At 41.3% G+C, this 27542-nt stretch overlaps 1 long non-coding RNA gene across 1 annotated transcript in view; it reads left to right on the top strand.

Moving 5' to 3' along the window:
* The first annotated feature begins 381 nt into the window (after window positions 1-381).
* LOC138685446 (uncharacterized) overlaps window positions 382-27542 on the top strand; it is a 30120-nt gene continuing 2959 nt past the window's right edge. Inside the window, exons 1-2 of the long non-coding RNA XR_011324704.1 lie at window positions 382-514; window positions 18971-19010. This is a non-coding gene — a long non-coding RNA (uncharacterized lncRNA). The remainder of the gene's footprint in view (window positions 515-18970; window positions 19011-27542) is intronic.

Below are 27542 nucleotides of genomic sequence, written 5' to 3'. Positions count from 1 at the left end.
GAGTCCAAAAAGGACAGCTCTTGCATGTATATGGGTGGAGGGGAGTGAGGAGGAAGAGACAGAGCTCTCCCTTTCAGCTTGGAGCAGTCCTGTCACCCCATCTCAAGTAACTACTCTTTGAGTTGCTAGGACTTCTGAGAGAGGTTCAGATTGTACAGCAGCTGTTGTGTAATCTGCCTGTTCTTCTAGAAGGCGATGCAGAAATAGATGAGACAGCCCTCTAGAGCTTTAGACATCAACTGATCAGCAAAGGTCCTGCCTCTATGTTTCTCACATGGTAATTCAGTTACACCCTTAAGCTGAAAACTATCTTCTAGATTTATAATCAAGTCTCATCAAAACATGACACTTTCTTTGCCTTTGCTCTTTCCAGGGCCTGGTCTCTACACAGAGGTAAAGCTGAGCCAAACTCTTCCACAAGGTGACCTTAGAGATGACAGACAGGAGCTAGTGAACCAGAATGAGGAGGGATTAAGAAAATGTGCTGTTCAGTTCATCTCCTTCTACCACAGAGGTAGGTAAGTGTTTGTGGCTTGAAGTGCTGAGACATCCCCAGTGAGCCCTTTCTCCACACACACATAGTATGTATTACAAATAAATGCAGTGGACAGTGATTGAAAACCTTTGAGTTTGGCAGTAAGAAAATGTAACTGATCTGCTTCCCATTTAAAATCTTGCTTCTACAGTTCCTCATTGCTCATTAAGAGTCCAGATGCAGGATTTTGTTTCAACTCACAGTCTTAAGCAGCAACTGTTGCACATCTCACTTCATGGAGAACAGATCTGCTTAAGCAAACACAACTTTGTTTTTGACAAGGTTGGCTGATAAGAGAAGCTGTGCTGACATCTACCTGCACTTCTCAAAAGCATTTGACTTCATACCACATGACATTCCAATTCAAAACTTAGAACTATGCAAAATTAATGTAGCACATAATAAATAGATTATAATTGGCTGATGGATTTCAAAAAAGGAAATGTAAATGAGGAATCATCATCCACAGAGGGTATTTCCAGGAGGGTTCCACAGGGATCTTTTCCAGCCTAATACAATTCAGTGGTTTTATTAAAGGTTCAGAAGTGAGGAAATCAGTGCCTATAAAATTTGCAGAGGATACAGTATCAGTAAGAGTAAACAGTGGTAAAGTTGGATCAGTTTGACAGATCAAACTGGGGAAGTGGGTCTTGTTTAATCAGCACAAATGTTAATGTAGCCAAATGCAAGGTTGTGTGTTTGGGACCAAGGACGACAGGCTACACATGCAAAGTGGGTACTTGCTTCCAGGGAAACAGTGACCCTGAAAGGAATTAGAAGTCAGGGTGGCTAATTGGATGAACAAGAGCCCTCAGTGTGGTGCTGTTGCTGAAAACTAATGTGACCTCAGATGAATAAGCAGAAGATCATTGAATAGGAACAGGAAAGCAGAGAGTATAGCTCTACATAGTGATGTGCTCTTATGCAGTCTTGAAAGAGATCATTAAATGCATCCCTGATTTAGGAGTTGAGCCTATGCTGTAGGAGGTGAAAACACTGCACAGCACAGCCCTCTGAGCATGGTATGCTGGAGTGAAGACACCTGAGGAAGTTCTTTGTCACCAGAGACCCGTTTGAGTTGCAACCTTCCTTAATGTGATATAATCTGTATTTAAATGGTAGCATCCAAGTTGCTCCGTGCTTTTGCGCTGTGTCAGTCCCAGCTAGGGAAGAATGAACAGAACCGTCCAGCATCGAATATAAAGTTGCTGAATAATAGAAGTGGTGAAATCATGACTCTTGATTTGATTCATGTTCTAGAAAACTCAAGCTCATTGCCTGTTTGAAGGAATGGGGAAGAATATAAAAAAATGGATGAGGAAGAAAACCATGCATCAGCTAAATAATTCATCACATTACATTGCTAATCAGCAACCTGAGGGGATAATAAATGTATTATGAGCCTTGTCCTGCTCAGCACTGACTTCACTGGTTAATACTTTCATTCAGATGCTAGCAGTTCTATTAAGTTTACAATATAGATGCTGAAGAAAACACTACAGTTAGCGACAGAACTCAAATGTATTTCTGTACCTCCTGAAATCTGTATCCCACTCAGTATTTTGGGACTATACTTGCAAAATTGGGAAAAGGACACTTTCTAAAGGTGTGGGCTTCTTTCCTTCCTTCCTTCCTTCCTTCCTTCCTTCCTTCCCGCTCTTTCTTTTCTTCTCACACCATCTCCATCTTCTACATTAAGTAATTGTAATTTTTCATTCTTCTTAAATATTTAAGTGACCTTAATTTGATGTTTGATGTTTAGATTTAGGGTGATGCTGTTGAAGCCTAACCCCATGTGGAGACCCTGACAGTGAGACAGCTGTGTTACTATGCATTGCAGAGACCTGGAGAGTTTCTTTCACTCCTGTTGAAAAGAAGATTTTGAATAACCATAGCAACGGTAAAACCTGCTGTGAATCTTACCGCACAAAGTGTTGCAGATAGCTACTTCTGGGGATCAAGGAGTTAGTCAAGGGTATCTTTTCTGTGTGTTGTTGTTTCCTCCCCGCCCCATCTCTCCCAGGTTGATACTGGAGAGATCAACATAAAAACAAGTGAACAGTTTCTGACAAATAGCTTATACTGCAATTTTATTCTGTTCTCGTTTTTTTGATTGCTCATACATTGGGTGTGGATTTTTTCTATGACTAATTTAAAAGAAATCAGTATGAAATGTTTAATTTTTAATATTGGTATTCAAAGCAAGGCACACAAATGCTTGAAGAAATGTGTGTATTTTGTGGAGAGTAAAAAAGGACATCCAGCTCATACAAAATTATTTGCCTGACTTAATTAGATCCCCTTCAGCGAGTTCAGTGGGAATGTGACTGACCTGATGAGGGAAAAAAAATCACTTGTATGCTAAAGTTACCAAAAATCAGCTGGGCTAGGTATTCTTTTAGCCTACAGCAAACACAAAATGTTTTGGTGTAACTTAAGTCGAGCCCTCTTGCTCTTGCCTTGAGCTGAGAGCCTGTATCTGAACAGCCAGTGGGACTCAGGTGCTGTGTGCAGCTGAAGTCGGAACTGACTCTGTGCCTAAGTCTTTAGGTGCAACTCTTAGGGCTTTTGAAATGGGAGTTGGTCTGGGTACTGGAGTTGGAAAGTACCTTCAGCTTTTTAATAATAATAATAATTATTATTATTATTATTACTATTTCAGCTCTCCAGCCAGCTTGTTTCAGTCTCACCCTCACAGGTAAGAGCAAGTTCTGCACTGAGTTACAGGTTTGTGAATCCAGATGAAGTCTATTGCTTGTCTCATGGCTTCAGCTGAGTTTCTCTGGTGCAAAGTGTACATGACTGAATTCAAGAATTGTTAGTTGATTGTGTCCTAATAGAAATTTCTTCATTTTAAAATGTCTAATTCTATGTTCTGTACAGACTGAAGTCTTGTGACAAGTTCTGCCTGCCTGCCCTCCAAACCAGCAATATCATATGTTGTCACATTCCTGTGGCAGTATCCTACTTGCTGAGGTTGTGTTGAGCATATGTATAATATGTATAAGCAGCCTCTGCTGATGGCCCAACTTGCCTTTGCTTGATTCAGTACATAATCAGTGCAGGCTCAGGTCTGCCAGCAAAGCCTTGGCGGAGGTGCCAGAGCGGACACTGAGAAAGGAAAATACTAACTTATAATTACCAAAATATTAGAAATTGTTCCTCACTGTAGCAAGGAAGGCTTGCATTCAGTTGTTGAAAAGTCTGCTTGTTTGTCTCTCTCACGTATAAATGAAGCAAAACATATTACTCCCTCCCCTATACTCCCTCTAATGGGCTGTTGGTCACCTGGTTCTGTACCCAGCAGAAGTAACTCCTTTAAAGCATCCCAGTGGCCAGTACAGATGGGTTTGGATGTAGGAAAGGCTTGTGTGCTGTGAAATATGGAATATTGGTGTACACGTGCAACATGGAAGGACATGCATGACAGGACAAGAGGCAATGGGCACAAACTGAATCACAGGAGGTTCCATCTGAACATTAGGAAATACTTTTTTACTTTGAGGGTGACCAAGCATTAGCAGAGGATGCACAGAGAGTTTGTGGACTCTCCATCCTTGGTGATTGATATTCAGAAAACATCTGGACATGGTTCTGGGCAACCAGCTCTAGGTGGCCCTGCTGGAGCAGGGGGTTGGACCTTATGACCTCCAGAGATCCCTTCCAACCTCAACCATTCTGTGGTTCTGTGATTCTGTGTTGGTAAACCCTTCATGGCCTGTAGTTGGTGACTCAGTCAGAAGAAAATCTAAGAGTCTGGCATGTGGCTTCTTGTGTTTGCAAGTCTGGCGTTGCTGGTAGGAGGCAGAGACCAAACCCCAATATTCCCTGCTGTATTTCAACTTGCAAGTCTTGTAACCTGTCTACAGCTATGCCCCAGGTATATGAGTATTTCCTTTACTGCGACACTCTAAACTTCATCAGAGAGCTGTGTAAAGTATTCAGAGATCTGCAGATTACAGGCATTGCGGGAGTGACTGTTCTGTGTTACACTGTGCCAAGAGTTTTCACGCTGGTGAAACTGGCATGCGGGCATTCACTTAGAGACAAGAAAGTATTTCTCTTTTGCTTGTGGCATCCATTTCCATACAAAAAATGTGCCCGTGTGACAGAGCAGAAAAGCCTTTGCTTTCACAAAGCTATTAAAAATAAGCACTGTTGCTGTGCTGAGAATTTTAATCGTAGCTGTATCTGCACAGTTTTTTGAAATGCGTATCTGTGCTTGTCTGAGTATTTGCTTATGCTCCTAGACTTCATCACCTCGTAATCGCAGGGAGAGAGAGAAGCTCGGGATTCAGCACATCCGCGCCCTTCTTCGCAGGCTGGGAAGGTGGGTGAGGATTTCATCTGCCACCAGAGAGCACTGGAACCATACGCTCCAGCCAGCCGGGCCGGATTGCAGGGCAGGTCTGCCCGACGCTGCCTGCTTCTCGCACCAGCTTTCCCTTCCAGCTGGCAGCGGCAGGAAGGTGCTTAAAGGAGACCCGGTGCAGGACGGCTCGGTGCCCGCTTGGCCTCCACCCGCCTTTTTGCTCCCTGAATCCACGCTGACGGGCCGAGTCGCACCCTCGCAAGCGCCGGGCAAAGAGGAGCTCCAGTTTGTCGAAGGGCATAGACTGCTTGCGCAGCCCTTTGTGTGAAGCTTGAACCCGGGGTGTATGGCCTGAATGCGTCTGGCTGGGGGCTGGGAAAATGGCATAGCTGTCCTTCTGTCGTTGCACTGCTAGCCCTCGCTGTTGCTCAAGCACAAGAAGAAAGGGCAATGCCGCAGCTGCCCCAAACCAGGGGGTTTTGACACCTGCTCCCTCTCCTCTGCAGGGTGTTTGTTACTCAAAACAACTTCATTTACACTTGAAGCAAATGTCACTTATTTGTCATTAGCTCAAAATCTTATTACTTCTGTTTCAGAACTGAAGAAAGACTTCTGTGTTCCTGCAAACTGCCTTGTGTTTCTTCTACCTTGATTTTGCACACAAACATATCCTCCTGTCCTGCAGCAATGTGGCTGCAGCAAAGCTACTGATGCTTTGAGTCCTTGTGCAGCTAAGGAGCATAACACTGCTGGGGCGTTCTGTGATTGTTCATGTGACGTGCATGCACTTTGTCTGACTGAAATCACTGCACCATGCAGGCCTAATAATTACTTTGAAATTGGCTGTCTCCTTTTTTAGGGATAGCAAAGAACTTTGTAGATGGTACGCCTACCTGTCTCTGAAGTAAACATACCTGCAGATGTGAAGACAGCATTTAGGTACTCCTTCTGGGAAGGCTGCCAGACAAAATTATATTCATCCTTAGTTTTATGCCTAACTGCTGTGGGATATTCACCACTGGATGAAAGTAGTGTTGGAGAACCCCAAGAACACCGCACCATTCTTTTGTCCATTTTCTGACTGAGTCTTTCTCATAGTTACAGGTAGTATCGAAGGGCTTCCTCCAGCTCCTCAGTAGAAGGCTCACAAGGGGCTGAAGTGTAAGGATTCCTCAGTTGTCATCCCTGGGGTTAAAATGTACATGGGAATGTGGCAGAGGGGTGAGCTGGTTGACTATATTCTCCTTCTTCTGCAGTAACTCAAGTGCAGTTTCTGGGCAATGCTGGCTCAGCTTGTCAGAGCAATGACCTACTGCCTTGTGGAGACGAGCTGTTGTCAGAGCTATTGTTTCCGAGACAGTGCATACTTGGGCAGCAGCTCTTATAGCTTGGATGTCGTAGCACCACAGTAGGAGATGTAGCTCCTATGGATGGAGACACCCATGATACAGAGTCTTCAGGTAATAGCATTAGGTGGCATCCTAATGCTGCTGCTCATTCAGTAACGCATAGGTTAAAATAGACAGCCTGTGCTGGGGTGGTAGCCCTGTCCTGGGTCAGATGGAAGAGAATTTTCCCATAAATTAGTCCTGTTTGTTGAGGCAGCATCCTCCTGTTTCCTACAGCCCTCCTTTTCATGTAACTCCAGGGCCAAATCCTGCTTAATTTATAGGCTCTGACAAGATCTTAGAGCAAGAATGATAGCATGGTTGCAGAGCACAGGCTATCGTTTAGTATCTGAAGTGCCAATTTTCTGACAAACTGTGTAATCTAATACAGTGTTGTATAGTGTCTGTGTTTGATAGGGAACCTCTGTAAGTCACCTCAGATTAAGAAGGGGAGAGTTTAAGCTGTTATATGGGTAATGACAAGGAGAAAAGCAAACAATTCAGGCACAAAACTCCATTCTCTCCCCCAGCAGAGATTAAACAAGACAGGAAAATACAATCTGCCTGAAATCTGACGTACGTTTTTTACCCTGTCTGATACCAACGTATAGTTCCTGTTTGCTTCCCCCTCCCCAGGGCTGAGAGAGCTTTACAAGCAGGCACTTGTACACGTATCCCCACAAAGTGTTTTGAGGGAAATTCTTTTGTTTTGCAGTGTCCCTTGCTGGCAGGGTTAAAAAAAGCTTTATCCAACTCTCAAGTTTCAGGAAGGGTTTTAAGATTATGCTGTGAGTGTATCATGAGGGGGATTTCTCCTACTGCCTAAACCAGGGATCTGCCTCTTCAGGACTTGCCAGGCTCTTATGACAAAATGGCATATTGGAAAAAGACATGAAAAACTATTTCTGATTGACTGCAGTCTGAGTCCCAAACCTGATGAAATGGCTAAAAATCCCACTGCAGAATTTGATGACTCTCAAAGAAGCTGGGTGATTGGGGGAGGAGGAGAGGTTCAGATTTGCTCTGATTAATTTACTTATATGTATAACTTGCAAGCTTAAATTATGAGCCTTAGCTTTCTATATAGTCAATGGACTGTACAGAGCACCTGCTGAAGAAGACAGAAAGCCCAGGGCTGGATCATGTGGAGCTGATGTGGACTAGAAACAGGAACAGGCACTAACTCAAGTGTTGAAAATAAACTTGATGGTTAGGTGGGCAAATAGCTCCCTTCCATTGTCGTATTTACCTGTAATGTCATGTGGTTCAGCCTGAAAGATGTACAGAAATCCCATTCTCCTCCGCAGTTATTTGCAAACTTTGGCAGAGTACACGATGAATTGCTGTGCCATCAGTGAATGCAGATTTCCAAATGACTCTGAGAGCAAGGAAAATCTTGGAAGAGGGCATCTTTGTAAGCATTGCCGTGCTCTCACTTGCATATTCAGGAAGAAAAACGTGAATGAACAGCAGTGGAAGCACTAGGAAACTTCATTTGCAAGAATATTTACAACACAGCTTTGATCTTCTTACCACCTGCATTGTTGATGGTGATAGCAATGTTGCATGAAAGCTAGAAGGTGAACTAAGATTAGTTCTTCACTACATCAAAGTGCAGGAATTTAAACCAGACCAAACCAAACCAAAACACAGGAAAAGTGAACAACAACATGGATCTTTTTTCATTTATGTCTTTTCAAAATCTGCTAGAATCACAAGAAAAAGTAGTTTTAAATGATAAGGGGCTATTCCTCAGCTTAGAGCTCCACTGTCAACCCAATGGAATCTGTGAGCCATTTTTTTTCTTCTGGCCCATTTTATTCTTCTTTCTGCTTTTAAATAATGTACCATTCTAACAAATCTAAGCAGGGAAATTATTTCTCATCCTGCTCAGAAGCTTTGAAAGATAAACACTTAAACGAAAACCATCCTTACTCTTCAGAGATGACGAGTTGAAACTAAGTTGAACTGTAGCCACTGATTTCACATAACTGCTCCTATAGGTAGCAGTAGAATACCTTATTAGTAGGACATGGCTAGAATAATGGTTTGGTGATATTTTTAACCATTCTTCAGACATTTCATGATGACACACAAAAACTGTTGTTTGCATAGCAAACAATGTGCATAGTTTCAAAGGGAAGTGACCATCTATTTGCCTGAGGAGGCAAAGTAATAATGATTTGGTATCAGTACATTTCCCCAGGATCTTAGACTAAAATGATTTATTCACATTAATAATAGGTTAAGTTGAGCTGGGGGAGGTGAGTATAAGGTAGGTCATGGACATTCCTTGTACATTGTTTTGCAGCTGGAGATTGAAAGACACAGGAAAACTTAGGCTGACTTTCGAAACAGGACACTAAACTTTAATGGTTCAGTTTTGGGTGCTCATCTTCGGTGCCAGATTTTCAGGACTACGGATCATGGCCAGCTACAGCAGAAGTTAAGTATATTCTCTCCAGAAATGTAGTGGCCATTTTATCAGCTGAATTTGATGCATCTGAAATTGGAACCCAGCTTTGAAAATCAGCCCCAGAGGCTTTTATCTTAAAGAGAGACTGCCAAGACTGAGTGTAATCAAAACCTTTTACTTAGTGACAGAGCTGTTTTCTCTAGCAGTACTGAGGATAAATATGTGAACAGTAACAAGTAATTTCACAGTAAACTGGACTAAGATCTCCTGGATTTCCACCCCTTGTGACTTTACTGAAGTATCTTTCACTTACTCCCAAACCTAGAAATCCCCTTCAAGAATCTCTAGGAGATATTGACTGAAATAAATTTTCAAACCCTCCACTAATTCAGAAGCATTGTGATGGAGAAGAATCTTCATGAGTAAATGTTTTTGAGGTAATGAAAGACACAAAAATAAACAGAAATTTCTTGTTTTCCCTGCTTCTTTCTTTTTGATACCTAGGCTGTGAAATCAAAACACAGTTAGTACTCCATTCCTATGGATTAAAGTAAATTCTGCTTCTGTCTTGCCTCCACTCCGAGGTTAAGGGGACAATAGGACACTTTATTTTTCACTAACCCACCCGTAGCTTACATCTATATTTAGATGAACTCTGGTGGGGTTGTGTGATGAACACTGCTAGATGCAAGCTACTTGCATTTTTTGCAATCTTCTAGCAGTAAATATTAAATCCTTGATGATTTCAAGTTTAAAGATGAAACAAAGAGTTGATTAATGGCAAATACCAGTGTGAAGAGGGCAGTCATTAGAAGTGGTCTGAATTACCTGGAAAATAAGGCCCATTCATGAGAGAGAAAAAAGTTCAAATAAGCTAAGTCAGAGATGTATGTCTAGAAAACTGAATGCACGCAGGGGTTACAGAATCCAGCTCTGTTCCCAGGAAAGTAGTGACACAGGAAAAGACATAGGGCTTAGAGTTGAAGAGCAATGTGACATGAGACTCCCAGAACACTCCTGTGGGGAAAACCCCCCCAACAACAAAAATGCTTGGTCCCTGGAAATGTAAGAAGGAGTAACAAGTAGGATTAGGGAGGGATTTACTCTGTACACAGTGTAGTGTGAGCCAATACCAGAATACTGAGTCCAGCTAAAGTGTCTACATTTTAGAGAGAATATTGAAAAAATAATTGAAGTGCTAGAGAAAAACATTATACTGAGAGACTTAAGAGCTCAATCTCTTCAGTTTTTCCTAAAGGAGTGACTTGATTGCAGTGTATAAGTACCTTTCTGAGAAGAAAATGCCTAGTGGTAAAGAGTTCTTAAGCCAGTGGAGGAAAACATAATGAGAGTCAGAAAGTATAAAATGAAGCCAGAAAAAAAAATATATAAATCAAATCAAATTAGATACAAAGCAAAAATTTGAGCAATAGGAAAAAATAGCCAAGGACAGTGGTAGATTCTCTGTTCCTTGATTTCTCAAAAGCAAAAGACTATATTCATTCCTGGAATGATTCTTTAACAAAGATGTGCTTTAGTTACAGAGAAGCTGTTGGGATCTATTTCAGCACAGATCAAAATAAAACCAGGAGTAGCAAAGGATATTTGTTTTACTGAAAACTAAACACCTTGGGAGTACCAGAACAACCAGGTCTCGGTTAGAGGTTCTGTTTTGGTAAAAATACAAAACAGTTGTCACATGTTTTATCTCAAACTCCATGTTTTTCTCTTATCTAGTAACTAAAAAGAATAAATCCCTAAAGGGTTAAATAAAGATGTTTCCAACTCCCATATTTAAAGCTTTCTGGTTGTATCAAACACAATGCAAAGTGACTGGTTTGAATTTGCTGATTTCTAATGCTACCCAGCTGCATCCTCTACAGTTAAACAAACTCATTTTACCAACTGACTGGTCCAGCATTGTTTCTGATTTATGGTTGGAGTAAATCACTGGTATCCAGTGCCTGATAACTCTAAACAACATGCCCTCTTTTGAGTAATGAACACAGATCTGGTTGCTCCAAAAACTTTCATTGCACTGCCCCTTCTCTATGCTCATTTCAGTTACTCATGCTCCAGTGGATCATCAAAAATATTTTTTTGAGAGATTTGTCATATTGTCCTTTTTCTTAGTGGTTCCTCTCTAACATTAACACAAGTGGTAATCATTTTTTTCTAGCTTCAGCTTGTATCATGATGTACAAATAGACGTGGGCATTTAAAACTAAAGAAAATAAACTGAGTAAGGAAGATGCTCAAGAAATGTTCTCATTAATCACATTCTAAAGAAAAGTGAGTTGTCTGCAGGGGAGTTTTTATTTTACCTTGAAGAATATTCAGCTACTCCTGTTGCAATTTCTATGTTCCTTGGTCTGATTACTGAGATAAGAAGGTGAAAATGGTGCATTTGTCTTTGACCAAGACTATTGCTGTACTTTTCAAGGATAACACTGGATTTATTATGTAACTGGATTTTTGGCATGCCTCTACTTGTAGGAAACACTGTTTCCATAGCAGGAGTTTGCCTGCTTTCTCTGATCTCAGATAGAGCTGAAAGTCCAACCACACAACCCACCTTGAAGCTGTGCCTGTACTGTTCTACTGCTGCTGACAAACCAGGCCAGCTGGCTAATTAATTAAGGATGAGCTAGTTAGTGATGTGCACCTGGAAATCATTAGATGCCTGGAGGTTACATATTCATGAGTCCTCCCCTGGAATTTGGAGGTTATCTGTTGTGTGCTTGTTTCCCTGGGTCTCTGCTGGTAAAGTTCAAAGAAAGTGATCTCTGAGAATCTGAAGCATAATTCTTCTCTTCTGGCCAGGTGCAATTAGTTGTATTTATTGGTAAAAGGAGAACAGATTAGAAATTGACAGGGAGTGAAATTGGAGAAAGCAGCCTGGGTCATTGTGTGTGATTAAATTTCTTCAGCAAAATAACTTCTTCTGTGGAAATTAAAGAAATAATAATACAGTGGAATTATGTATCAGGGTTATGTTCTTGTAGGTCGCTCCAGAGACAGAAAGAAAAGGTCTACATGCCATGATTCTTCCTACACTTCATGGCCTCATAACATAGACAGAGTAAGAGTTACTCCAAGGTTGTCAGCTTTTGAACTTTCTTTTCACTCTTCTTGTTATGCATAACAGCCGTATGTTTTTCCACACTGTAAAGTCTGTTATGTTGCCTCATCACAACTTGAGGCTGGAAAATTATGACACAAATACACATGATCCAATAAAACTCTTCCATTGGTCAGGAAATGCTTCCTCTTTGAGACAAACAGTCTCATAAGAAGTTATCTGATTCAATGAAAATTGTAATGAGAAGTTTTTCAGGTCTAAAATGATATTTGTAACTAGGAATAAGGATAAGAAGAAGTCACTTTAGAATAATATGGCAGAGATAAGCCTGGGTATACAGGAAGAATGAGCAGACAATATGTAGAGCAAATGTAAAATTTATTATTTTTTTTTAGGGAGCAGGGTTTTTTTTCCCCTCTACTAATAATCTTTTCTTGCTGGACTCAGGTAACAGGTCCAGGATTCAAAGATTTCTGAGCTGCATTGCACAGTGTAGGAAATTAGGCAGACAATTTTAAAGATGTTAGTGAATGATCAGTCACAGAGGTCAACAGAGTGCCTTTCCTTCTGTTCTGTTCTAGTCCAGCACAGTTTAGTGCATTGAAACATTGCATTAGATTAACCAATCTGTGTTGGAGCTTAAACTTATGATTTAGTGCAGCTGAACAAGCTCCTAAAAGTCAACTGAGCCATGATAACTCTTGCTTTTAGCTTATGTCAAATCTGAGATCATTTAGCTTTGCTCACCATGAAATTACTGGTAATACAATACAAACATATGCTTCTACAGTGAACAGATTGTTTTAGAGGCAGATTATAGGAACGTTTTTTCCTTCTTTCTTTTTCTGTTAATATTGGTGGTTTAAACAACATTTTTCACCTTTTTTTTTCCAGGACTGTCTGCAGAGGTGTCCTGTTAGTTTTTGCCATCTGTTCTTCTGTTTCAGCAGCCCAAAACATCAAATATACTTTTTTTTTTAAGCTATTGCCAATTTCACTGAAAGGAGTGCATAAAAAAGAGCAGAATAGAATAACCGAGAAATTTACAGGGGGAAAAGTTGCAAAATGATGGAGAAGCTTTTATGTTTGTTGACAAGTTTAAATTAAAGCTCAGATATGCCTTTCTCAGTAGGTGGTGGTGTCGCTCCCATCCTCCCTCCAGCTGACACTCTGTGTTTCACTTGACTAGAGTCACAAAGCACATTCCTTGAGTACAGATAGCAAAGACAGAAAGATGGGAAGTAATTGCACAGAGATAAAACCAGATCCTTTTGGGTGACACTGGTTCAATACTCCCCAACAAATATGATATTGCCTTTTATATTTTTAATAACCCAAGAGAAGAGAGACGCGGATCACGAAGTGCAAAAACTTTAGTACCAGACACAACTAAAATGTCTGGTTTTGTTGTTGCTGTTGACTTTTGCACTCCTGGAACAAAGAAGGAATGAGAAAAACATGTGTCACCCATGACAAATACAGGTTGCAGCCACAGCATTAATTTTCTTTAAAAGTCTGCCTTTATTGTCTGCATTAATGATGTTATTTATTGTCTAGTAAACAAAGGGTTTCCCCACTGAAAGAAGCAAATACTGAGAGGCTGTACCCAGGGGGGAAATTTAAAATCAATACATCCAAAGAGGAAAACTACATGGAGAGGTCTCTGGGGAGCTCTTAACTTGGGATGCTATCTATCTATCTGTGTGTCACATCGAATTATGTACATGCTATACACCGATGAAGATTAAGTTTTATGATCTTACAAGGACATAAGTCTTTAAGAAAGATTTGAATGTTATTTGACGAAGGCCCAGAGCATTGAGAATGAAAATTTATTTAGATATTAAAGTCAAGCTGTGTAGGTAATAGTAAAAGGCTGATGACAGCAGCATCATTCAGAAAATGAGGATAAAATGTGTGATAGCTTTGCTGAACTTTCAAGGCAGAGATGATGGAGTGGAGGTGGTCAAAGAGACACAATTCCTCCATTTTTGTGGGATTAGAGATACTAAACACCCCAACTCTGAAACCTTTCCTATAAGAATTTTACAACTTCTGCTTCTTGTTTTGACTGTGATTTGCAGAAGAAAGGAAAGAAAAAAGGCTAAGTGAACTTGCTTATGTGTACGAAGATCAAGGCCTGTGAAAATTCACTGTGAAGGTCAGGAAGCATTCTTAATGGTAAGATTTACTGGGATTGTGAAATCATTTCCCCAAAGCAAGCTGCTGCAGCAGACCCATCACTTGGCCCATTTAAAACTGGGCTTCCAGATGTACTAGGGAGTCTTGGGCAGGGAGAAATTCTGCTGGAGCCAGGGAAGCTGCGATGTTCTGGCAGCCCTCATGCACCTTCCCTACTTCTAGTGTCTGCCAACCTGCCAAAGCCCTTTGTGCAGCTCAGTTAGTTTTAGAAGAAGGTTTGAGTAATTTTTTCTTTTGGCCTAAGTAGTCTGGCCACTTTTAGTGATCTTCCACTTCATTTCCTAAAAGCAGCTTCATTTTTAACAGTTGTAATACATGGATTTCTTTAGTATCCTCGTGCTCCACTCTTAATGCATCAAGAGAAGGCTTCCGGCACAGCTGGAAGAGAAAAGTCCGTTATGATTTCCCTCTCTGTTAATGCTCCTTTGACTTTGTGAGAAATTATGTAAAGATCCCTAGGATTCTTATTTCTGTTGCCAGCAGCCTACAAGAGAGCTTAGACTGGGAGAGGGAAGGTTATGATTTGTGGTGCCATGCTACGCCAAAAGAGGTGGGAAATAACATTCACTTGCACTTACACTTGGTCCAGAAGTTGAAAAGGGAGAGACTGGGTCATTACGTGCAAACCATTTGTGTTACAAGCCTCAAGTAGCTGCTTGTGCTTCAGCTTAGGTTTGGAGGAAATAAATGAATCCCCAGAGAGCTGAATGCTGTGAGAGGAGAAAGTTAGATTTCTCCTCTTGTTATATCCTGACTGGGATCTAGCTAATAATGTGCCTGCTTATTCCACTCAGTGCAAAACCATAAATGTCAGCAAGGCTTTCATAACAAGGAATGTACCCCCTCCACAGCAATGCAGCAAGCCAAAAATGTGCTCCATGTCACAGTGATGAGCATATTAGAAAATGCCAAGATAGAGAGGCTGTTAAACACAGCTCCAGTCAAAGCAGCTGGGTCACAAATTTGTGGTGGGTTAGCTCACTCTCACCACTTCTTGCTATTCATGAATATTCAGGCAACTGGATGTCTGAAGAAAGGCTGCTCCTAAGATGATCATTGGTATTGGGTTGTGAACAAGAGCATGTGTGTGCATAGAAATGTTTCTGTATTCCTTATTCACATATTTAAACAGTTTCACTCAGCTGGGGATCAGAAAGGATGCCATGAGATTCAAGTCATCCACCACATCTCATGAATGACAAGCATCAAGGGAATCCTATGTACAACTTGTAGGCACAGATTTATCTGTGGAAATCAAGATCTGTTTAAAAAGAAGTTCCTACCTTCACCAGTTAAAGTATTCAACTGATTACTTGGGTTGGATGAATAAAAAGCTGATGAACCTTTTGCTCTCTTATTTCTGTCAACAGGCACTAGAAATGGAAAAAGGTCATAAAACCTATAAGCAGAAAGAAAAAGAGCATGATGATCCCTACAGAGAATGGCATCTTTAATTACAAAGTATTCAAAGGCTTTACAAGATATGTATACTGTTTTGCTATTGATGAAAAGCAGCTTCCTCCGGTGAGGAATGTGCCTGTGCTTCAGTCTTCTTTCTTTTCCTCAATAATTCTTCCTATTAGAAAGTCTGGCATTGAGTTGTCTCACATTCTCCTGCCATGAAAAAAATTCTATGAAGTTATTTTTTTCCTATTATTTGGGCGCAAAGTGCACCAAGAGCAGAGCACACAGACTGAACACCTATGACAGGCTCCGATACCTTCATATTTCAACCAAATATGTAAAATTGCTTTCTGTGTTAATTAAAAAAAAGTCTCTCATAATAAAAACCTGAAATGGAAATGACTGCAAGAGTTGAAAGGGCTATATTTGCAGAGTTTCATCAAGTGTTGATCAAAAGTGTATAAATGTTTTCATTTCTCTAAAGGATGTGTATTCTGTCAGGCAGTCTGAGGACTGATGTTGCTGATGAGCAGTAGGGTGATTTCCACTTTACTGGGGCATGTTCTTAAATTTGGTCTAAGACTATAATACAGTAATGATGTGAAGCTGCATATATAACCACATGTGTGTCTCTATGGCAGCCTAAGCTGATACAAGCCTGGGCTGCTGCACGTGTTCCTGCCTTTCTCCTCTGCTGGTGTTTAGTTTTCTTGTGGCTACACAGGGAACCAGTTCAGGAAACTGATCTGACTGAAAATTAACCTTATAAAATAGAAATTAATTTTCAAACCAAGATAACTTACAAATTGTGAACTATAGGGACCCCAAATAAGCAAGCGTAGCTGTCTGCTAGAACTTCTGCTTAAATCTGCACTTTAGGCAGCCTCTGTTCCTGTCATTAAGTTAAGCATCCGCGTATGGCAACAAAAACCTCACAGTTCAGTGACATTACATGGGCCTGAAATAATACTCAGTAACATCTCAACAGTCCTTTCAGAGGAGTCAGAAACACTCACACAGGATCAAAAGAAGAACAGAGAAAGCAGACAATTGCTAAAGCAACAGTTGTTGACAGCAGCACAACCCAGCTACCTCTGTTGCCTGTGCTTGATGTCTGAAAAGATCACTGCTGAGGGAGACAGGATGGCCACTGGTAGGCTGGTGGCCTTCCCCAGCAACAACAGCCATGGCCCTGGAGAAGCAGCAAGCCTCGGTCTCCTAGACCCCACTTCCCATCCCAGTTGTCTCTCATCTCATCTCATCTCATCTCATCTCATCTCATCTCATCTCCATCTCCATCTCCATCTCCATCTCCATCTCCATCTCTCTTTGTGAAGGAAGTGGCTTGGCCATGCTCCAGTTCATCATTCTGGGAGGAGGCATTGACCACTGCTGAGAAGTCTTGACCCTGCACTGCTTCAGACTAAGCAATGCAGACACCTAGATGCTTTACATCAAGTAACTCAAATCTGTAAATTAAACTGTTGAACTCAAGACAACTATCATGAAGTTTGACTGTGGTTTCCCTAACATAAAGACAGGAGAATGACTATTAAAAGATCACTAGTTGAAGTACATGGAGTCTGTCAAGGAAGTTCTTGTGTGCTTTAAAGGTGCTGAGGGTCTACTGTGCTGGCATTTTTCCCTCAGTTTGTATTAGCTCTTTGAAGATTAATTTTAGTACTTTTTATTGGTAGGGTGTTGAGTCTTGGCTGCAAGAATGAGGGTCACTGTAGCCAGAAGCTGTGAAAGTCAATTTTGACTTAACATCAACCCTGCTGCTCTAGCTCTGGGACTTTGCTATTCCAGACACACATTTATGGCAGATTGACCGGGGGGGGGGGTGTTGTGAAGCAATTACAAGAGCAGTTGAATACTTGGCCAAAGCTGCCAAACTCTCATTACTTTCCATCAAAGTCAGAAACCCCAGGTGGGATGCCATGGGCTTGCAGGCTGGTGCCTTGTCTCACATACATCTCCATGCCCAGTATCTGCATTCCTATAATTTTATACAAGGCAAAAGCTCATTAAATACCATGTTGATTTTCTTTCTTTTATTGCTGGCATTACTAACAGCATTTACTGACAGTAACAACATTTTCAAGTCTGTACAGAGGATAACATTTAATGTTTCTGTGGGTTTTCTCTCTTGACTATACACAGTGATTATCCAGGGGCATCTTGAAGAATCGTTTTTGGAGAATTACATGAAAGCAAGCTGGCAGATACGATAATGAATTGGCAAGTGTTTCTATGCCAACACTACATGACACATGCCCTCCATGGCTAACAGCTGGTTGAATCCTCCCTGTACAGGGGGAGAATTGCAGCACAGTTGTTTGAAGGCTGCTGCTACAAGAGAATTGCAGTGGACACAATGTACAAGAGGGCTAAAGGGGAAGCTTTGAGTTGGCATGAGCTTTCCAGTGAGCACAGTGCCTTTTCTCTTGTGAGAAGAGAACATGTTTGTGTTTAGAAAATTAATTATTAACTGGAAGGGACTTTTATAGCAACATTTACCACATGTGTGAGTCATACATGACTAAATAATTTCCCTGCTGACATATGAAAGAGTGCCTTCCCCTCTCTCTGCCACCATGCCCCATATACATCTCTGTCTCCCACAGACACTTCACTAGGACTTTCACCATGATGAGAGCTCTAATGTTTTCATGAATTGAGGGATAATGAGAATGGACTGAGGCATTAATGTATTCAAGGCAGATGATCATCTCCTGCTGCTGCCTAACAACCAAAGCATTTATTGTCAGAGCAGGTGACACTGATCCTCTGACAGTGCTGTGTTATGATGGTATCCCAAATGACTGAGATAATTCCATCTGATGAACGTGGGTACATTAGAGTGACAGTTGCCCTGTGTCTTACCTCTTTTTTTTCTTCCTTAGGAAAGTGGTGTTCATTCTCAAAAATACTGCATTTGCGTCCTCAACAATATTGGTTCCCTGCAAACAGATTTTTACCTTAAAATCTGCATGTATTCTGCATCTCTCTTGTCAGTCTTGATAGTGGTCCAAGAATATGGCTGTTATTTGTGCACAGTGACTGTACAAACAAATAAAAAAGAAATACTGGCTAAAAATCCTGGATTAGGAAGATGTTACTGGCCTTATTCACTTTGAAGTCTCAGGTGCTAAAGCCTGACTCACTCCCATATGTCTGCTAATGTGCTGCATGTATCTCTGAGCGCCTTACTTCTGCACTGAACAATGCAACCCTCCTTCTTTGAGACACTTTATTTTGGCAGCTTAGTGGTCAGCAAAAAGACTCTGCAAGCAGAACTTAAAAGCATAAAGCAAATATGTATTGATAACACATATGAGAGATAGAGGATTTACAGAGCTACTAGGCTAAATGTTGGCAGGCTCACCACCCTGATAAAGTACCTGAAGAATCTTTCCTGGCCAAGCAGACATCAGTTGTGAAGGGAAGGGTTAATCTCTGCTGCTCCCTTGAGCCAATACTCTATGTTGATGAGATGCCATTTCCCTGTTTTTTCTCTTAGGATTTTATACCTTCCCGTTTTGATGGTTTTCTTCTTGAATCTCTGAGCTACCTGCAGTCTCTGGCTCAATAACCCTAACTCTGTAATTTTCCCTTTCTTATCTTGCAGGTCTCCATTCTACAGACTTTCTCACAGCTGTTTTTCAGAGGTGAGTGATTTCCTGAGAGCTTCAAGCCAAGATGACACAACTGTGTCAGATCAGAGTTGGGTCCTGAATCCTTGGCATGCAAAGCTCCTTGCCATGCAAAGCTCCTTGCCACAGGCTGAAAGCTTGCATAGGTTCAAGATAAGTTGGGATAAGTTCCTGGAAGAGAAGTCTGTTGAGAGTCACCGTATTCATAGAAACCACTGTTGGCTTCAGAGGTCTCTGAGTCTCACATTAGTAAAACTTTCAAGAAGCACTGAGGAAATCACTTATATTTGCTACATTCTTACACTCCTCCTTAGGTATCAGCAGAGGGACCTTTCATGTGATCCAGCATGAATACTTTTATATTTTTGTGTACAGTTATGATTGTTCTGTGATAGAAAAGGGACTGTGTTTGAATGTCTTTTGCTGAAAAAACACTTATTTGGTGAAGTAATTATCAACACAAGAACACTGTAGTGTAGGGGGACAGCAGCTATGGCATCTCTTTTCTTCTGTTGTCATTTCATTGCTCAGCAGGTCACCAGTTCAGGAAATTGCCTCATATTTCTACTTCTCGTTCATGGATATTTGGGAGGTGAGAGGGTGATCCCTAAAGTGAATTCTCTAAACTCACCATGGATACAGACTGGACCCATACCCTTGCCTCTGCCCACCTTGGCACTCTCATTCATTCTCCCAGGTGAACATGGAAGGGAAACTCCAAATTATAAGGGATAATATGGGAGACTATTCTGTGGAAAGCACCCAATTATCAGTGGAGTATAACCTTTGTATATAGTGAAATGATTTTTTTGAAAGCATGTCTGATCCTGACCTTGATTTTGTATTTCATACATGACTCCTACCACCAGACTGCCAAATTCTAGTCCAGCATTTCCCTACCTTCCTTCCTTCCCTTAGTAACTTCAAGGCCTCCATTTTCTGACCACTGTCACCGGTGTTTCTCATGCAAAAATATAACTCTTGAAAGCTCACTTGAAATCCTAATGAAAACCTGTGAAAAAATGACAAACTGTGCCACAGAACAGAACTTTGAACTTTGTTGCTTATAATGTCCAGCTATTTACAGTTATCTGCAGCCTGGTTACATCTTGGTAGAAGGGTAAGAAATAACTCCAAGAAGTAGGAAGAAATTTCACGTTCTGTGGGCTTGACTGTCAAATCTTCGTATCTCCAGTCCCAGTAAAAGTGTTCTCCTACCCTATTCATTTGCCCAGAGGTCTGTGCCTCTCTTAGATCAGACAGCACTGCTGACATTTCTAATTATTCCCAATAGAGGAGTTTTTTCAGGGTCTACACAATGTGCTAAGTGTTCCTTAACAGGGAAAGGCAAGCATGAAAGATGAAGTAGAGTGCGACTCTGTAAGTAAAATACCAGGAGACTGCAGGTAGGTGTGAAAAGAAAGGTCAGAAAAGCTAACGGTGTTTGCCACTGTTTTCAATTTGATGACAATTTGGCGTTCCTACTAGTTAGCTAAACTTCAGTGAAGACACAAAGTGCCTCCAGGCTAGTAGCTCTATCACACATCTCTTGGTCCTACATTGCCCTCTCTGTGCCTCATGGTGGCTTTAGACACCATAGCAAATCTGTCAGCAGGGGTGAGTCTCCCTACCACCATGCTTTCAGTGTTGCCTCTGAGCAAATCTCTGAGTTCTCATGAGCTGTGTCAGCTGATGCAGAAAATTCAGGGGAAAAATGGAAGCATTTTTCTACAAAGTGTTTTCAGGTCTCATTACTAGTTCCTCACGACAGAGGAAAATGACTTGTGAGTGTAGAGGGAAGGGCACTGGCTTGAAGCTACTGGCCCAAGTCAGAAACTCTGGAAAACCATGAGAATGGAGCAGGGCAGTGGTGGTGTTCACTGCTGTACTGGTGACCAGGGGACAGCCTTGGTTCTCACCACACAATACACCTGACTGCCAATGGAGACAATAGCTGTTGTTGGTCAGGATGCTTGTGAGTGCTTGCAGATGGGCTATGGTGGGACCTCTGATGTTCTATTACATAGAATGAGGCAGGTGACAGGGCCCAAGTCTCATGGTGCATTGTTTCCCTCTCATTAAGCTAAGTTCCAGGGTGGTGGTAGTGTTTCTTTACATTGCTAGAGAAATGTGAGGATACACACTTCAATCAGTTTGTGAGCCATTCAGCTTCTGTGGTGATGCAGGTCTGAAGTAGCTCAGTCAGCAAGGTACCTGCCATTTACGGCTACTGTGGCAATGTGTATAAGGATCATGGTATTTCTGTAAAAGCAGAGAAAAATCTTAGAGACCACTGTTGCATATACACACATTTTGTAACTGTGGGGAAACACCTGGAAAGATGGGCTGCTGAGGTAAAGCTGAAAGTCTCATGCTTCCCAGTCACTTGTAGCAAGAGGACTGTATGTTATCTGCTCTTGTTTGACCAGCTCACTTGAAAGAATAGACTAGACTAGACTAGAACAGAATATTTCAGTTGGAAGGGATCCTCTATTAGGCTTTTGCTACTGCGTCATTACTATTGGCAGGTGACAATCAGTTTATGTGCAAGCCAAAGTGTGACGTTACTACTCAGTGTAGGGGACCACCTACCAATTTCACAGCTAAGCTAAAAATCTAATGGAAAGCAGGCTTTGTTGTAAAATCTCTGACACCTTTTACAGAAAACTGTTGCTAGAACACCTGGAGAGAAACTTTCTCTCAAGTATTTATGCTCATCTTGTTCAGATGGAAACCAGAAGAGATGAAAATCACATCTGAGCTTTGCACTTGTAAGTGAGGGTGAAACTTAAAGTCACCTGTCTTGATAAAGCTCACCAGCATTTTCACTTTACTGTGATTCAGGGAGCCTTGTTAGTACTTGATGGTGCATGGGCCAAAAGAGAGTTAAGCTCCCTTTCTTAGAGCTGTGCTGCTCCTGCCTTTTCACTGGACTGGATGTTGTGTGATTAACAGGCATGCATTAAGCAGATGTGTTGAGTAAGATGACCCCATTTTCCTGACTTAGAACCATGTTCTTGGTGTTCAAAATGGGAAGGGCAATGGCCTTAGTTTAGAAATGAAAAACTGGATAAATGGGGTTGAAGATGTCTGTATCTTAGATTCATACACTGTACACTTAACAGTGTTGACTCAGACCCTCTTCCTTCCCAATATGGACTTGTTGAGCTTAGTGTAATGTGGGACTTTGAAGTATGAGGTGGTTTGCAGATGCATGTTGTATATGACATCTGAGGTCAATGTGTATAATAGTCTCCCTTGGTATGTTTGGCCCAGGATATGCTTTTCTGCTTCCCATTGCTGTGTTGATCTTACATTTTATGGCCTGATTTGTCTGTCCCAGATTTCCACCTTCCATTACGGGACTTTTTCTCTCCCTTTATAGTATTTCAAACTTTTTTCAGTTCAGCAAACAGTTTGTTCCCCCCTCTGTCCTTCAAATAAAGTTTTCTTTGGCAATCCCTGTCAGGATGAATTCAATAACTATTTAACTCAGAAAGATCCCTGAGGAGGAAGCTGAGAGTCGAATGCTACAATTATTCACATTTTGGTGAGAGGAATCAGGCTTCTCAGGAATCATTTCAAACAAAGCGGTAACAGTTTATTCCTGCTGGGTGGAAGCAGGAAGTGTGCTGGAGGGAACCCGACAGCCTCCTGAGCACCATCAGGAAGCATAAAATGGATGGGCAAGGAGAGGAAGAGAGAGAGGCACTAACAAAGAAAAATGTCTCATTTCCTCTCTCAAACTAATTGGAAAAATGTGCTAGTGGTTGTGGCAATGGTAATTTCTCAATGGTAATAGCTGCAGCCTGTCCTGGAGTGGAACTGGCCACAGGTTGGATCTCTACCCAGAATGGCTGTGATTAGTGCAAATGATGGCAGCTTTGCTTACAAGATAAATGTACACACACACATATATATAAACACACCTACATATACATATGTAAGTTGTTTTTTATTTCCACTCAGGATCTGTGCCTCAATTCTAGTAATTCTTGACTATGCATACATTTGCAGAATAAGAATGATAAAATGTAGCAGAAAACATTTTTTTTTCTTTTTACCTTTTTTTTTTTTTGAAACTGCTTTAATTCACTACCTGTTTTCTGTTCTCATACCTACTTGACGGTATCTTGCTCTGTGAAAACGTACAGAGGAATGGAGGGAGAACAGAAGTGGTATGACCATATTGGTCACAATATTTTAGAATAAAAATGCAATTGCTTATAAATACTGATGCAAGTTCTGGGCAAAAAATGGAAATCAAGGGATTTCCTTTGACACATCAAGACATGCTCACATCACCCACCCTCTGTAATCTTACTGTAACGTTAATAAGCCCATTTACATTTGCCTTATGAGCAGGGCCAGCCCAAATTCAGATGTTGCTCACCTGGGCTGCTCTAATTCTACTTAGCTGAACTCCTTTAATGGACTCTGTGCCAACAAAAATGCCTGGCGTAACTCCTCTCTGTCAAAGCCTCTGGCCCTGAGATATCACCTCTCACAGGCCAGGGGAGAGGCACGGGGCAAGAGACAGCTTGTGATGGCTGAGACTGAAAGGGAGTTTCCTACCGCCTGGAGAGTTTTCTGCTCATGGGTGTTTCATACAGCCCCTTTATGCTGCCTCAGTGTTGCAGGTCTCTTGCACAAGATGGGAGAATTGGAGGCAGAGATGAAGAGATGCAGGGCACGCATGTTCATGACCACTGCGTTATATGGGAAAAACAGTTCTCAAATTCTTAAGTGGAATTTCTTATAAAAGCTTGGTTCAAAAATATTCAGTTCTGCATCTCTTCAGTTATATTTTCTGTGCAACTGATGATAAAAGCAAAAAGTACAGCCCAAATGCAATGCACAGGTTCTCTTCTGAATAAAAGGATTGGCACCTGCCTTTCAGCAATCAGATTTGAAATATTCAGCCACCCCGGAGGTACTGACTTATATTCTGTCATCATTTTCTTCGCTTTTCATCCTCCTGAGGTAGATAAATGGATCTCTATGTAGTTTTCTGTGTATACATGTCTTTTAGGTGAAACCTTTTTAACGGGGATATGGAGTGAAACTATTAAATGAAAACATGAGTAATGGGTTACGCCATATACCTAAGAATGTTAATATGAAGAGAGAATCTAAAATTACAGACCTAGAGGTTTAACCTGTGGACGTTTAACAGAGGCAGCAGTGTACTGAAAATTCACAAATCACCTACCTGGATTCTTAGCATAGTTTTGCTTTTATTAAAAACAGAAAAGACATTTCAAGAAGAGATCAAACAGCAACTCTCTTGCAAATTTCCCAAATACACTCAGAAGCCAGCAACTTTTTAACACCTCTGAGCACAGCCCCTTTGTAAAATGAACATATGTGCAAGTTAGAGAATACCTTGCAATAATGCATCACCTTCCATTTTCCTCATTCTCTTCTGGTAAATGTGAGCACATGAACCTCAATCTGGAGCATGGAAATACACAAAAAGATAATGAGTTATTCAGGTATCCATAGAGAAGCCATATTGTATAATATTGTATAAAGTGAATATGGAAGAAAACCCGGAAAGAATGTATAGATAGCTCAGCAGCTGGGGAATCAGCAAACCAGAAAAAAGAGATTTCATTTCCAAAACCCAGTGGCTATTTCATACCATCTAGAACAGATTTGGAGATGCAGGTAGAATTCTCCTAGAGGTTAGTGATTAGGATATTATCTTGGAAGGGCATGGTAACTGTGTTCAAGCCTCTAATTGAAACCAGCAGAGCATTGCCACCCATGGCTTCTACTTTACATCTGAGTACCAGAGGTCAATAATTTGTAAGCCATTGTAACAATTTGTCTGGGCTGTGCTCATTTCAAGGGCAAACTTGAGAGCAGGCTCTAACCCAGATAAATTGTCTTAGTGGTAGCAACCTCCTCCCATCTGATGTCTTTCCCCCGCCTCTTTCTCCAAACAGACTATGTCCTTTCTGTTCTCAGTTTTGCATATCATTTACACAGGTGCGTATTTTATATTTGTTCAGATATGATGACTTGGTTCCTACACCTTGCATTTCCTAGGACTCACTAGGCAGGTCTTCGCTTCTACAGATGGCAGCAATGAGATCGCTGTGCTGTGACCCTGGTTCAGCCAGCCAGCAACCAGCCAGTTTGGATGTGGTGTGGGAAAGCTCTCATGGATGTTTGGGAGAGTTTGACCTCTACACATTCTTGGACAAGTTGTACAGTTACTCTTTGCAGGCTGCACAATCACTCTTTGCTCACTCAAGCAGCTGTCTGGATGGTAAATGCAAGGATTAGGATGGACAGACAGATGGAGAGATGTCTTTGAGAGGATCAGAGATATTTGCTTTCACAACGTCTTCTTTCTTTTTCTTTCTGTTACATGGTGAACCACCCACCTGAACCATGCTCTCTCACAGAGACCTCGCTTCTGCTCTTCACATGTGCTGATCCTCTTGTTTAATGCAATGACTGTGTTAGCTTGAAAACACTCTTTCTGTATGGAAGAATAAAAAATAAATAAATAAATAAATTAGGGGAGAGCAGAAAGGAGGATGTACACCAGTACTATTATCAGTTAGGGTCTTTTTATCTCTTAGACAATTTTTTCAAATTTATTTGATCTCTTGATTGCAGATTTCAATGTTAATTCTACCAGAGATTTGCTACAAACTCAGGTTTCCTGGGCAGACTCCTCACTGGGAGATTCTGTCCAGGTATACTGTATGACACACACTAGTGGCCCTGCCTGCTATAGGCAGTGTACATGCACAGAATGACTCTGCTTCTGTTTAAGGGCAAATTTTGGGGAGTGGGAAGTATGGGGAATGGCCATTATTCAAGCATATACGACACTTGGTGTTAATTTAATTTTCTCTCACCTATTACAAGCAGAACAGTGGAAAATACCAAGACTTGCCCTGACGTGGCTGTCTTTCTGATATAGATGAAACATAACATATGAATTTAAGCAATAAAAATAGAAGTATGTATCTTTTAACTCTAATCTTAGCTAGTATTTGTTCTGAGAAAAAAGAAGGGAGGATAGTGATTATGGGAGGGAAGAGGGTTGTTTTATTTATGCTGACACTAACTTAAGTTAGGGTGGATAAAATATGGCAATATGTTTCTCAGATTACTCATCTTATAACATTTTGCATTTCTTTCCTTACTCAATTAAAATCCAGCACATCTAGAAGATGCTTCTGTCTTGCACAAAACTGAATTCAAATGTAGCTGGCGAGACATCAATGCATCACTTAGCTGGCTGTGAAAAGTAGCAGGGGCTCTGAGATCCTGTCAGTGTTTAAGAGGGCAAAGTGCTAAAAGAAAAGTCAGTCAAATTCTCGGATTCATTATGACCCATAAGCTGCCTGCCAGAAATGAAATTCCCGGTGGAAGTCAGCAGAGTGTGTTTGTGTGTGAGTGTGTGATGGAAGTCAGAAATGCATTTCTGTGTGTACAAGAGGAGGATGGAAAGTAGAAATTGAAATTTCAGTCATAAATTCCTCTCTATTGCCGGGTGCAGGACAAGAGGTAGAAAGGACAATCCTATATGCAGGGTAGAATCTGCTTTCTTCTTTAATTTTGAACAGTTTTTCTTAGTATATTTCAGTGTTTCAGGCTGAGTTATAGTTAGAACATCACAACTTGATCTGTAGGTTTTAATATTGATCCTGCTTTATTCCTTCAGAGGTGCAAAGGGCATCCCCTTATATGCCGACTTGCTCATCAAAACTATCTGCACAGTGCACAGAGAAGGAGTAAGTTGTCCTCTCAGAAGCAGCTCCTCACTGCAGAGAGGGAGGTCAGAACCTTGGCTGCAGCCCTCCAGCATGTCCTTTCTGCACGCCGCAACAGCCAGGCACCCCTGTGAACAGGCAAAAATAACGCTCGTGCCAGTGTGTATATCTTTGCATAGCACTAGTAGACACTGTCCTGCACACGGGGGTTCTTGCATGACCACAGCTGGGAACTGAAAAGGGAAGACCTGCACAGCACTTGAAATCCAGTCCCAGTATCAGACACCTCATGTTCATTGCTCCCAGTCATTCACATGTAGGTTACAAAAAAGTGTTATGCAGAGAATGTGTATAGAATATTTTCACTAGGGAACATGCATTTTCCATACCCTCTTATTTTCTGTCCAGTGTTTCCTAGAGCAATTGGACGAATAAGAGATCCCATCTCTACTACTGATAGAGCAGCTCTGCAGTCGGCAAATGAAATACTTCCCCTGGCCCCTGTATAATTATCTCTATCTTGAGTCCTGGCCAGCACAACTCATCTTCATTTCACTAAGGGGACAGGCTGGAACTGGGAATGGCAGAATTCATTTATCACATTTTAATAGAGAGGCAGCTTAGAAAGGGAGGGACTAATGAGATACTTCTAAAGAAATTAGCCAGCTTCTATTACAGGGTTATCTCCTGTGAGGTGGCTGCAGCGATGATGGATGGCATAGGGAATGGCCCCATGCTCTCTCCCTGCCTCTTCCCTTCTCCCTCTGGGGGCTGCCCTCCACTGCACCATCTCCCCTGGTTATTTCCC

This window comes from Haliaeetus albicilla, chromosome 5 (assembly GCF_947461875.1).
Source record: "Haliaeetus albicilla chromosome 5, bHalAlb1.1, whole genome shotgun sequence".
In the NCBI taxonomy this organism is placed as follows: Eukaryota; Metazoa; Chordata; class Aves; order Accipitriformes; family Accipitridae; genus Haliaeetus; species Haliaeetus albicilla.
This window is presented reverse-complemented; position numbering and strand designations above follow the sequence as displayed.